Source organism: Delphinus delphis, chromosome 8 (genome assembly GCF_949987515.2).
Source record: "Delphinus delphis chromosome 8, mDelDel1.2, whole genome shotgun sequence".
Lineage (NCBI taxonomy): Eukaryota > Metazoa > Chordata > Mammalia > Artiodactyla > Delphinidae > Delphinus > Delphinus delphis.
The window spans coordinates 49,674,611-49,687,389 of NC_082690.1; the positions used below are offsets into that span (position 1 = coordinate 49,674,611).

At 39.1% G+C, this 12,779-nt stretch overlaps 1 protein-coding gene across 13 annotated transcripts in view; it reads left to right on the forward strand.

Moving 5' to 3' along the window:
* DLG2 (discs large MAGUK scaffold protein 2) overlaps positions 1 to 12,779 on the forward strand; it is a 929,335-nt gene that overhangs the window by 578,991 nt on the left and 337,565 nt on the right. The gene's annotated exons all lie outside the window — the stretch shown is intronic.

A 12,779-nucleotide genomic window follows, 5' to 3' on the forward strand; every position in this document is an offset into this window, starting at 1 on the left:
AAGAAAGAAAGAAAGAACTGCTGCTTCATGGTGCTTACATTCTAGTGGGAAAAACAAACAATATATATATTTTTAAGTAATGGATAATGAAATTATATAATTTATTAGGAGGTGACGAAAAACCAATAGAGTAATGCAATGTAAATTTGAGGTGCTAGGAGACGAGTTGAACATTTAAATAAGGTGGTCAGTGTAGATCTCACTGAGAAGGTGACATTTTAGCAAAGAGTAAAGGAAAGGAAAGTGGGCCATGCAGAGCTCTGAGATAGTTCCAGAGGGAAGAGCTCTAAGTCAGGTGCGTGCCTTGTGTATTTGAGGGAGAGGAGGGAAGTGGGAGGTGAGGACAGAGAAGTGATGGGTGGGTCACAGACAGCACAGCCTCGTAGGCCTCTGTAAGAGCTTTGCTTTCCTCTGAGAGAAGGAAGAGCCAAGGGAGGATTATAAGCAGAGTGATAGGACATGATTTCACTTACATTGTAAGAGCATCACTCTGGCCACAGTGTTGACAAGACACTATCAAGGGACAAAGCTGGAAGCAGGAGGCAAGCTAGGAATCTACCTGGATAATCTGCATTAGAGAATATGAAGGATGGGACAGCTGTGGTGGAAATGGAGGGAGCGAGGGATGGTTCTGGATATGTTTAGAAGGGGCAGTTAACAGATTTCCTAAAAGATTGGATGTGGGGTAAAAGAGAAAGGAAGAGGTGAAGGATGACTCCAAGGTTTTCTACCTGAAAATCAGATAAGCAGAGACACTATTAGTTGAGACAGGGATGATCCTACAGGTGAAGCAGGCAACAAAGGCAGACAGACTGAGCCCTGGAGTGTGTTAAGGTCCTCCTCAGGGAGAAGAGGAAGAACCAACAAAGGGAACTAAGAGAAGCAACCAGTAAGGTAGGAGGAAAGCAAGTAGGACCCCGGGAGCTAAAAAGAGAAAGCATTTCCAGAGAGTGGCATCAACTGCTTTAAATGTTGCTAAGTCCTGTAAGATGGGAACTGAAAATTAACTGCTGAATTTAATAACATGGAACTTACTGATCAAATGAAAAAGCAGTTCCTGTAGTGTAATGGGGTGAGATCTGTATAAAGTGGATTTCTAAGATAATGAAAGGAGAGAAATTAATGACAATGAGTACAGATATCTCCTTTGAGTTTTGCTAAAAAGGGGAATGAGATAGGATGGCCACTAGAGGGTAGAGTTTGGTTTTATCAATAGAACAATGTCTATATGTTGGTGGAAATGATCTACTAGAGGGGGAAAACTAGTGTTTTATTTATCAATTATTTATTTATTTATTTAGAGAAAGATGGAGGGAGGGGAAGAGGTGGAAAATACTTCACGTACATGACTGCAATTCTTATTTTTTAATTCTTTGATTTATTAAATATCTCCTATTGATCCATTTTATTTATTGCTACGTTCCCAGAGCAAGAACAGGGCCTGGCACATCGTAGGTGCTCAATAATGACAGCATGACTATCAAGTAGTATGCTAGGTGCTCTAGGGAAGAGAGAGACGAATAAGACATTGATCCCACCCTCACGGGGTTATAACCTAGTGGAGAAATAGGACATGAACATGGTTATAATGCATGACCAATGTGATAGAAAAGATCACATTATTTTAGTCTTCTCACCCTGCTATTTTGTTATTTTATTTCAATAATAATAAGTTCTGGGGCTTCCCTGGTGGCGCAGTGGTTGAGAGTCCACCTGCCGATGCAGGCGACGCGGGTTCGTGCCCCGGTCCGGGAAGATCCCACATGCCGCAGAGCGGCTGGGCCCGTGAGCCATGGCCGCTGAGCCTGCGCGTCCGGAGCCTGTGCTCCGCAACGGGAGAGGCCACAACAGTGAGAGGCCCGCGTACCGCAAATAATAATAATAATAATAAGTTCCTTGATATCAGGTATCACCTTGTCTTATTGCCAATCATCATGAGCACCACTCCCACGACCACCACAATTCACTTCACCACATACAATGACCATCCTCAATGACTGACAAATGAAAAGAGTCAGTGAGCACCCCATCAGCCGCATTCTGCCCGGGTATAAGCTACTTCTCTCTTTCTACCACCCCAAATTCCCAAGGGAGGCTTTGGCCCTTGCTCTTCCTCCTAACTTCTGCCCAGGTTCAGAGCAACTACACTACTTGAAGCAGAAGAAATCATAGGTCAAATCACTAACCCCCAAGCTAGTGTGTAGGTCAGGGGACCCACCTGACTCATGCAGGGTGCTGGAAGGGAAAGGAGAGGCACATGCAGCACAGGGATAGGACCCCTCTGAGACCCATATAAAGATCATGACATGCCCAGCTTTAGGAATAAAGAGTTAAATAGCAGGATCTTCGCCCTCCAGGGAGATCAGAGCAAGGAAGATGAAGACAGATCCTTAAATAAGACCATATTAAGGAGCGTAAGGAACTTGGATAAGTATACAGGGGAAAAGAAGAGACTCTTGGGCTGGAGAAAGGAATAAAACCAGACAGATGCGACAACAGTTCCACATGATAAAAACTGTTTACCTGCAGAAAATCCTATCTCCCATTATCCCCATGAAAATTCCCATTTGGGAAAAGGGAACCCCTTCAGAGTATTCATCCTCTGAAATTATGTCTAAAAACTGAATGCTGGGCTTCCCTGGTGGCGCAGTGGTTGAGAGTCCGCCTGCTGATGCAGGGGACACGGGTTCGTGCCCCGGTCCGGGAAGATCCCACATGCCGCGGAGCGGGTAGGCCCGTGAGCCATGGCCGCTGAGCCTGCGCATCCGGAGCCTGTGCTCTGCAACAGGAGAGGCCAGAACAGTGAGAGGCCCGTGTACCGCAAAAAAATTTAAAAAATTAAAAAACTGAATGCTGAGAATTGCTAAAACCAAAATTTCTAACATATATAGTAGATGCTTAGAGCATGTTTTTAATTATATATATAAATATTATAAATATTATATATTCTGATATATATATATACATCAGAAAGGAAAGAATGAGGATTATATTTGAAGCCATAGCCTGATTATCCTTTCTAAATGACACTTTAATTATTAAGATCAAATTGCAAGTAGAGAAGTGGGATAGAGACTGGTCTAGTGAAAACTAACCGGGCAAGGTGCCTGAGATGATCACCAGGTGAACTAGTTATTCCAATTAAGAGCTTCAAGAGTTCAGAGGAGGGAGAAATTTATTGAATATGGAGGAAGCTGAATGAAAGGGCCTACAGAAGGCCCTTAGGTAGGACTCAGATACAGGGAGAGCAGGCCTCCCACCTCCTCCCAACCCTTGTATCTCCACAGCTCTTCAATGACACCCTGTGTTCTCCTTTTGATCTTGGATTGTTTTCATGAATATTTTCCCCAACAGATTGTGAGTTCCTTGAGGACAGAGGTGTGGCTGGATTATAACTGCCTCCCAGGGCCTAACCCAGTGCTAGGCACTCAGAGGTGTTTGTAAGTGGTGAATAAATTAGCAAATGAAAGAACTTGAAGAAGTCTTCCCTAAGCGGAAGGGAAAGCCTTTAAAGGTTTATTCCAAAATTTTCCCTGAAAGGCTCAGATGATTTTTTTTAAGTTGCCTATGCTATCCATGATCCAACATATTACCTCAGTTTTCCAGTTGAAGTGTTTTTTGAGAACCAGAAAGCCAAGATGCAAAGCTTACAAGAGAATGACTGAAGTGTGGATCGGCGGATGGTATCCCAGGAGTAGCATTTTTTTTTTTTTCTGGACGAAGCTCTTCCTATACTGTATATTTGCTGTGCTTTTGGAATGTCAGGACCCACCTGCACATCAGCAAGCCAATAAAAAAAGAAAATACCCCCTTCTTCAGTCCCCAGGTTTACATAAGTATCTGCTCCTGGAGAAATGACCTCCAGGGACTCCTCTCATTGGGAACATCCACTCTCTTGTCCTGAGAGCCTCAAAAGACAAGACAAATCACTCTGAAAGCCAGAGAAGTTAAATACTGCCTTCAAAGTGATAAAGTTAAATGGAAAATTGGGGATTTAGCTGCTCTTTCCTTATACATTCTCCCAGTTATTTTCATATACTGTGCCATACGAACTTAGTACTCCAAGACAGAGTAAACAGAACATTGCAACTGGCATTATTCCCTGAGAATCCACAAGATGGCAGTAATAGATTTTGCATAGAACTAACTGTATACAGTGGTGTCTGGCCTGTGTGCCGAGTTTTCGTACTGTGGATTGTATTTGGATTAAAACTGGTTGTCATCCTAACGCTAGGCTTTTAAAATATAATTCAGAGAATAAACAGTAAATTAAGATCTGAAAGAAAAATTTTTCACTTCGTTGCCTTTTTTTTCTATTTTTTTTATATTACGAGAGTCCCTTTTTTTTTTTAAGTTACAGAGCTAAGAATCAGCCAGGAGCCCTAAGAGCTAAGACTGCTTGAGAAAAGCTCAAAATGAAAAATGTTGCTCCTTCCTGAACATAGACTGATCGATGATTCTCCTGCTTGAAGGAAAGAAAAAGAGGGGTCAGTGAAGGGCCTAGTTAATCTTCCATATAATTTAATTGCTTGTTATTTCTCTGTTCAAAATCTACCCTGGAGGGAACAGTGCCTGATGGACCATGCTGAAAATGATGTTGTGATCCAAACTACAAAACCATTTATTGCCTATATCTCTTGTGTTTTGTGTGCAACAGAAACTGCACTAAACTATGACCTTTTTTTTCATGTATTTTTATTATTCTACTCACAGATTTGTGATAGAATTCAGGAGAGTGGAAACTACATTTTTCTTTCATTTCTTTAATCTGCCTCCATGTTTAGCATATATGGACATGAGGTAGTTGTCCCAGAATTGCAAACCTCACAGGAAAGCACACTTTCTGTATCAAGCATCAATGGCATGCTGTAGCATAAACAACATCTCCTTTGTGTAGTAAACAGCACCACTAAGTTCAAAAAGATGGCAGTGAGTTCACATCAAACATGAAGCATTTTTAAATGGGCATCAGATATCTCTGGTTTAAAGTCCTTTGGGCATTCTCCCATGCTGCCCAGATTTCTCTTTTTCCCCCCTTCCTGACCTCTCTTCTCTAATCTCTTATTACCCTCTGATTCATGGTCATTTCTCATTAAAAATACAGCTATTATTTTTCCTTGCTTGTAAGAGACTCTCATTTCACCTCAGGTAGCTCATCATTGCATTTTCTAAACTTCTTTTTTTCCCTGAGAAAAAAATCTGCTAACGAGCTATTAAGGTAATATATTTTTCATTCCCTTACCAACATTTACTTAAATCTTCTGTTAGGAAATAGGATATCCCACTCTGTTCATTTATCTACCCATCCCTGTCTACAACAAACTTGATAGAGGTTTTCAGGGCCTGCATTCTCTTGCTATGCAGGATGTAGTGATGACTAAGCCATGTGTCATGTCCTCAAGATGCATGTAGTCTAGAAGAAGTGAGTAGGTCCACACAGAGTTATGCCATAAGAAAAGTACAGAGAGACAATGGAGTTCAAGAGAAGAGGCTAAACCTGACCCAGTGATCTGGGGAGGATTCGTGCTCTCCTCAGAAATGAGAAGACCGCCCAGATCCTCCCCACAAGTCAAAGATAAACCATCTTTTCATTAGGCCACAAATGAAGAGCATGAAGTCTGACGCAGAAGTGAAAAGCTAGGGGTGCTCAGGAATTCTGAACAATCCGAGTCAACAAGACAGGAGATAACAGGATACTCGTCAGGTCTCTGACCCGGGCTAAGGAATTTGAACACTGGACTACGGTGGGAAAAGCAAACAGTTCCCAGGGGTAGCCACACGATGCAACCTGACCAATTCCTGACCTGACCACCCACTCCCTCAAAGCTCTGTGAAGTGAAAGGAGGGAAATTCGTGATGTCTGAAGTCCCTTCCAGCTCCAACATTTTAGGAACATATGTGTTTGAGAAACTTTGGATGATAAAAAGAGGCACTGAAGGTTTCAAACAATTTATGACTAATAACTAAAGATTTCCCTGTAAATAATAAAATGTTTCTTAAAACTAAAATAAAAATTGAAGGCATGGATCAGGAAACTTGCACAAGCCTCTTAAATAGCCTCATCCACCAGAGGTCAGACAGCAGAAGCAAGAAGAACTACATCCCTGCAGCCTGTGGAACAAAAACCACATTCACAGAAAGATAGACAAGATGAAAAGGCAGAGGGCTATGTACCAGATGAAGAAACAAGATAAAACCCCAGAAAAACAACTAAATGAAGTGGAGATAGGCAATCTTCCAGAAAAAGAATTTAGAAAAATGAGAGTGAAGATGATCCAGGACCTCGGAAAAACAATGAAGGTAAAGATCAAGAAGATGCAAGAAATGTTTAACAAAGACCTAGAAGAATTAAAGAACAAACAAACAGAGATGAACAATACAATAACTGAATTGAAAAATACACTAGAAGGAATCAATAGCAGAATAACTAAGGCAGAAGAACGGATAAGTGACCTGGAAGACAGAATGGTGGAATGCACTGCTGCGGAACAGAATAAAGAAAAAAGAATGAAAAGAAATGAAGACAGCCTAAGAGACCTCTGAGACAACATTAAACGCAACAACATTCGGACTGTACGAGTCCCAGAAGGAGGAGAAAGAGAGAAAGGACCCAAGAAAATATGTGAAGAGATTATAGTCGAAAACTTCCCTAACATGGGAAAAGAAATAGCCACCCAAGTCCAGGAAGCACAGAGAGACCCATACAGGATAAACCCAAGGAGAAACACACCGAGACACATAGGAATCAAATTGGCAAAAATTAAAGACAAAGAAAAATTATTGAAAGCAGCAAGGGAAAAACAACAAATAACATACAAGGGAACTCCCATAAGGTTAACAGCTGATTTCTCAGGAGAAACTCTACAAGCCAGAAGGGAGTGGCATGATATACTTAAAGTGATGAAAGGGAAGAAACGACAACCAAGATTACTCTACCCTGCAAGGATCTCATTCAGATTTGACGGAGAAATCAAAAGCTTTACAGACAAGCAAAAGCTAAGAGAATTTAGCACCATCAAACCAGCTCTAAAACAAATGTTAAAGGAACTTCTCTAAGTGGGAAACACAAGAGAAGAAAAGGACCTACAAAAGCAAACCCAAAACAATTAAGAAAATGGTAATAACATACGTATCAGTAATTACCTTAAACGTGAATGGATTAAATGCTCCAACCAAAAGACATAGGCTTGCTGAATGGATACAAAAACAAGACCCATATATATGTTGTCTACAAGAGACCCACTTCAGACCTAGGGACACATACAGTCTGAAAGTGAGGGAATGGAAAAAGATATTCCATGCAACTGGAAATCAAAAGAAAGCTGGAGTAGCAATACTCATATCAGATAAAACAGACTTTAAAATAAGGAATGTTACAAGAGACAAGGAAGGACACGACATAATGATCAAGGGATCAATCCAAGAAGAAGATATAACAATTATAAATATATATGCACCCAACACAGGAGCACCTCAATACATAAGGCAACTGCTAACAGCTATAAAAGAAGAAATCGACAGTAACACACTAATAGTGGGGGACTTTAACACCTCATATACACCAATGGACAGATCATGGAAACAGAAAATTAATAAGGAAACACAAGCTTTAAATGGCAAAACAGACCAGATAGATTTAATTGATATTTATAGGACATTCCATCCAAAAACAGATTACACTTTCTTCTCAAGTGCGCACGGAACATTCTCCAGGATAGATCACATCTTGGGCCACAAATCAAGCCTCAGTAAATTTAAGAAAACTGAAATCTTATCAGGCATCTTTTCTGACCACAACACTATGAGATCAGAAATGAATTACAGGGAAAAACACGTAAAAAACACAAACACATGGAGGCTAAACAATATGTTACTAAACAACCAAGAGATCACTGAAGAAATCAAAGAGGAAATCAAAAAATACCTAGAGACAAATGACAATGGAAACATGATGATCCAAAACCTATGGGATGCAGCAAAAGCAGTTCTAAGAGGGAACCTTATAGCTACACAAGCCTACCTCAAGAAACAAGAAAAATCTCAAATGAACAATCTAACGTTACACCTAAAGGAACTAGAGAAAGAAGAACAAACAAAACCCAAAGTTAGCAGAAGGAAAGAAATCATAAAGACCAGAGCAGAAAGAAATGAAATAGAAACAAAGAAAACAATAGCAAAAATCAATAAAACTAAAAACTAGTTCTTTTTGAAGATAAACAAAATTGATAAACCATTAGCCAGACTCATCAAGAAAAAGAGGAAGAGGACTGAAATCAATAAAATTAGAAATGAAAAAGGAGAAGTTACAACAGACACTGCAGAAATACAAAGCATCCTAAGAGACTAATACAAGCAACTCTATGCCAATAAAATGGACAACCTGGAAGAAATGGACAAATTCTTAGAAAGGTATAACCTTCCAAGACTGAACTAGGAAGAAATAGAATATATGAACAGACCAATCACAAACACTGAAATTGAAACTGTGATTTAAAATCTTCCAACAAACAAAAGTCCAGGACCAGATGGCTTCACAGGTGAATTCTATCAAACATTTAGAGAAGAGCTACCACCCATCCTTCTCAAACTCTTCCAAACAATTGCAAAGGAAGGAGCACTCTCAAACTCATTGTATGAGGCCACCATCACCCTGATACCAAAACCAGACAAAGATGTCACAAAGAAAGAAAATTACAGACCAATATCACTAATGAATAATAAATGCAAAAATCCTCAACAAAATACTAGCAAGCAGAATCCAACAACATATTAAAAGAATCATACACTATGATCAAGTGGGATTTATCCCAGGGATGCAAGGATTCTTCAATATATGCAAATCAATCGATGTGATACACCATATTAACAAATTGAAGAATAAAAACCATATGATCATCTCAAGAGATGCAGAAAAAGCTTTTGACAAAATTCAACACCGATTTATGATAAAAACTCTCCAGAAAGTGGGCATAGAGGGAACCTACCACAACATAATAAAGGCCATATACGACAAACCCACAGCAAACATCATTCTTAATGGTGAAAAACTGAAAGCATTCCCTCTAAGATCAGGAACAAGACAAGAATGTCCACTCTCACCACTATTATTCAACATAGTCTTGGAAGTCCTAGCCAGGGCAATCAGAGAAGAAAAAGAAATAAAAGGAATACAAATTGGAAAAGAAGAAGTAAAACTGTCACTGTTTGCCGATGACAGGATACTATATATAGAGAATCCTAAAGATGCCACCAGAAAACTACTAGAGCTAATCAATGAATTTGGTAAAGTTACAGGATACAAAATTAATGCACAGAAATCTCTTGCATTCCTATACACTAATGATGAAAAATCCGAAAGAGAAATTAAGGAAACATTCCCAATTACCAAAAAGAATAAAATACCTAGGAATAAACCTACCTAGGGAGACAAAAGACCTGTATGCAGAAAACCATAAGACACTGATGAAAGAAATTAAAGATGATACAACAGATGGAGAGATATACTATGTTCTTGGATTGGAAGAATCAATATTGTGAAAATGACTATACTACCCAAAGCAATCTACAGATTCAATGCAATCCCTATCAAATTACCAATGGCATTTTTTACAGAACTAGAACAAAAAATGTTAAAATTTGTATGGAGACACAAAAGACCCCGAATAGCCAAAGCAGTCTTGAGGGAAAAAAGCGGAGCTGGAGGGATCAGACTCCCTGACTTCAGACTATACTACAAAGCTATAGTAATCAAGACAATATGGTACTGGTACAAAAACAGAAATATAGAACAAGATAGAAAGCCCAGAGATAAACCCACACACCTATGGTCAACTAATCTATGACAAAGGAGGCAACAATATACAATGGAGAAAAGACAGTCTCTTCAATAAGTGGTGCTGGGAAAACTGGACAGCTACATGTAAAAGAATGAAATTAGAACACTCCCTAACATCATACACAAAAATAAACTCAAAATGGATTAGAGACCTAAATGTAAAACCAGACACTATAAAACTCTTAGAGGAAAACATAGGAAGAACACTCTTTGACATAAATCACAGCAAGATCTTTTTTGATCCACCTCCTAGAGTAATGGAAATAAAAACAAAAATCAACTAATGGAACCTAATGAAACTTCAAAGCTTTTGCACAGCAAAGGAAACCATAAACAAGATGAAAAGACAACGCAGAGAATGGGAGAAAATATTTGCAAATGAATCAACGGACAAAGGATTAATCCCCAAAATATACAAGCAGCTTATGCAGCTCAATATTACAAAAATAAACAACCCAATCCAAAAATGGGCCGAAGACCTAAATAGACATTTCTCCAAAGAAGACATACAGATGGTCAAGAAGCACATGAAAAGCTGCTCAACATCACTAATTATTAGAGAAATACAAATCAAAACTACAGTGAGGTATCACCTCACACCTGTTAGAATGGGCATCTTCAGAAAATCTACAAACAACAAATGCTGGAGAGGGTGTGGAGAAAAGGGAACCCTCTTGCACTGTTGATGAGAATGTAAATTGATACAGCCACTACGGAGAACAGTATGGAGGTTCCTTAAAAAACTAAAAATAGAATTACCATATGATCCAGCAATCCCACTACTGAGCATATACCCAGAGAAAACCATAATTCAAAAAGACGCATGCACCCCAATGTTCATTGCAGCACTATGTACAATAGCCAGGTCATGGAAGCAACCTATATGCCCATTGACAGACGAATGGATAAAGAAGATGTGGTACACCGCGCACCGTGATGAAGAGTGGCCCCTTCTCTCCGCAACTAGAGAAAGCCCATGCACAGGAACGAACACCCAACACAGCCAAAAATAAATAAATAAATAAATAAGAATATGTGGTACATATATACAATGGAATATTACTCAGCCATAAAAAGGAATTAAATTGGGTCATTTGTAGAGACATGGATGGATCTAGAGACTGTCATGCAGAGTGAAGTAAGTCAGAAAGAGAAAAACAAATGTCGTATATTTATGCATACATGTAGAACCTAGAAAAATGGTACAGATGAACCGGTTTGCAGGACAGAAATTGAGACACAGATGTAGAGAACAAACATATGGACACCAAGGGGGGAAGTGGCAGGGGGGTGAGGATGGTGGAGTGATGAATCGGGCGATTGGGATTGACATGTATACCCTGCTGTGCATAAAATGGATAACTAATAAGAACCTGCTGTGTAAAAAATAAATATAAAATTCAAAACAAAACCAAAAAATAGCAGGTTAAAAAAAAAAGAAATTGAAGGCATGCACTCATGCTTTTTCAGTCTGTTGGTTATAATTTAATCACCAGAAAAAAGTTAAAATTCCTTAATACAGCTTTTTTTTACCTTGTCCGGCCTCATCTCTAAAGCTCCCTTCTTCCCATTATCTACCTACATTTAATCCGTCAAACACTCTCCCCTCCCCAGCCCCTTCTCCTGAATAAGTCTCTTCTATTCATCCTTTAGATCTCAGGCCACTTGTTACACTCTCTAAACATCCTCTTTCATGAATCCCACCCCACCCTCTCAACACACACAGAGATGCCCCCAGGTTAGGTACCCCTTTTAATAGACTCATATACCCAGTACTTTCCCTATCACATCATTTACCACACGAATTTGTACCGACATATTTAATACTCCATTTTCTCACAGATTGTAAGCCAGGACAACGTCTATCTTGTTTGCCTGACACATAATAGATATCCTACAAATATTTAATGAATGAATAAATAAAGTTAATTATTTTAAGTCAGTAGATCCTAAGTGAAGACCTAGTAAAATAATACATGATACTGTATACCTATATTGTGCTGAGCAAGATGTTAGAAACTGTACCTATAGGTTGACTCTTTAAGGATTACAACGGACAGGAATGTATGTAACCTAAAAGTATCTGAAGCATGTGTTACGACTGCCTGACATCTTAAAAAATAAAAATGTAAAAATGAGTTATGGCTTCCATATAACAACCACTAGAGGGCAATGAAAGCCAACTTGGAACATCTTTAAGTGGGGGAAAAAAGAATAGTAAAAATGTTTTCCTTGTTAAAATCTGGATAGATGATCTTATGTTTGGGATAGTTAAAGGACCTGTGGGCTACAGTTTCTGTGATTATGGGTTTAGCGGTTACAATTACCTTTCTGGTGTGGTATTAAAACCTAGATTATCTGTGATAATAACATCACCTTACATTTTGTGCATTATCTCATTTGAACCTCCCACGACATTAGCAGGGAATATATTCTTTTCCCATTTTCCAATAAAAAAAAAAAAAAACTGAGGTTCAAGAGGTATTAATCTAATAAGTAGCCATAAGAAACCAAACTACTGGCACAGACCCTATAAATACCTGTTGGCTGCTTAGGTTTACCACACATACAAAATCCCTTACTAAGGAAGACAGTCTGGGAGAATACAGTTCCCAAAATTAATTGCACCAATTTAGAATGGAGACATATGGCAGCATCTCCTTAGCAAAAGATCTTGTGGTTTTAGGTGACCCCAAGGTAGCCATCTGATGATGTCGTCAAAATATTTACCTGGAACCTATTTACAGAAATACGGTACTGGTGCCTAGAAAGGGGACAAGCTTCTGGCCTTCACACTGGTTAGACCCTTCCTAGGGTTATATGTTCCATTCTAGTTGCTGCATTTTTATAAAGGAATCAAGAAGCAACAGACTAGGATTAGTGTACAAGATATATTAGAGGGTAAAGACAAATTAGTATGTCCTGAAGAGGGTGAGATCAAGGG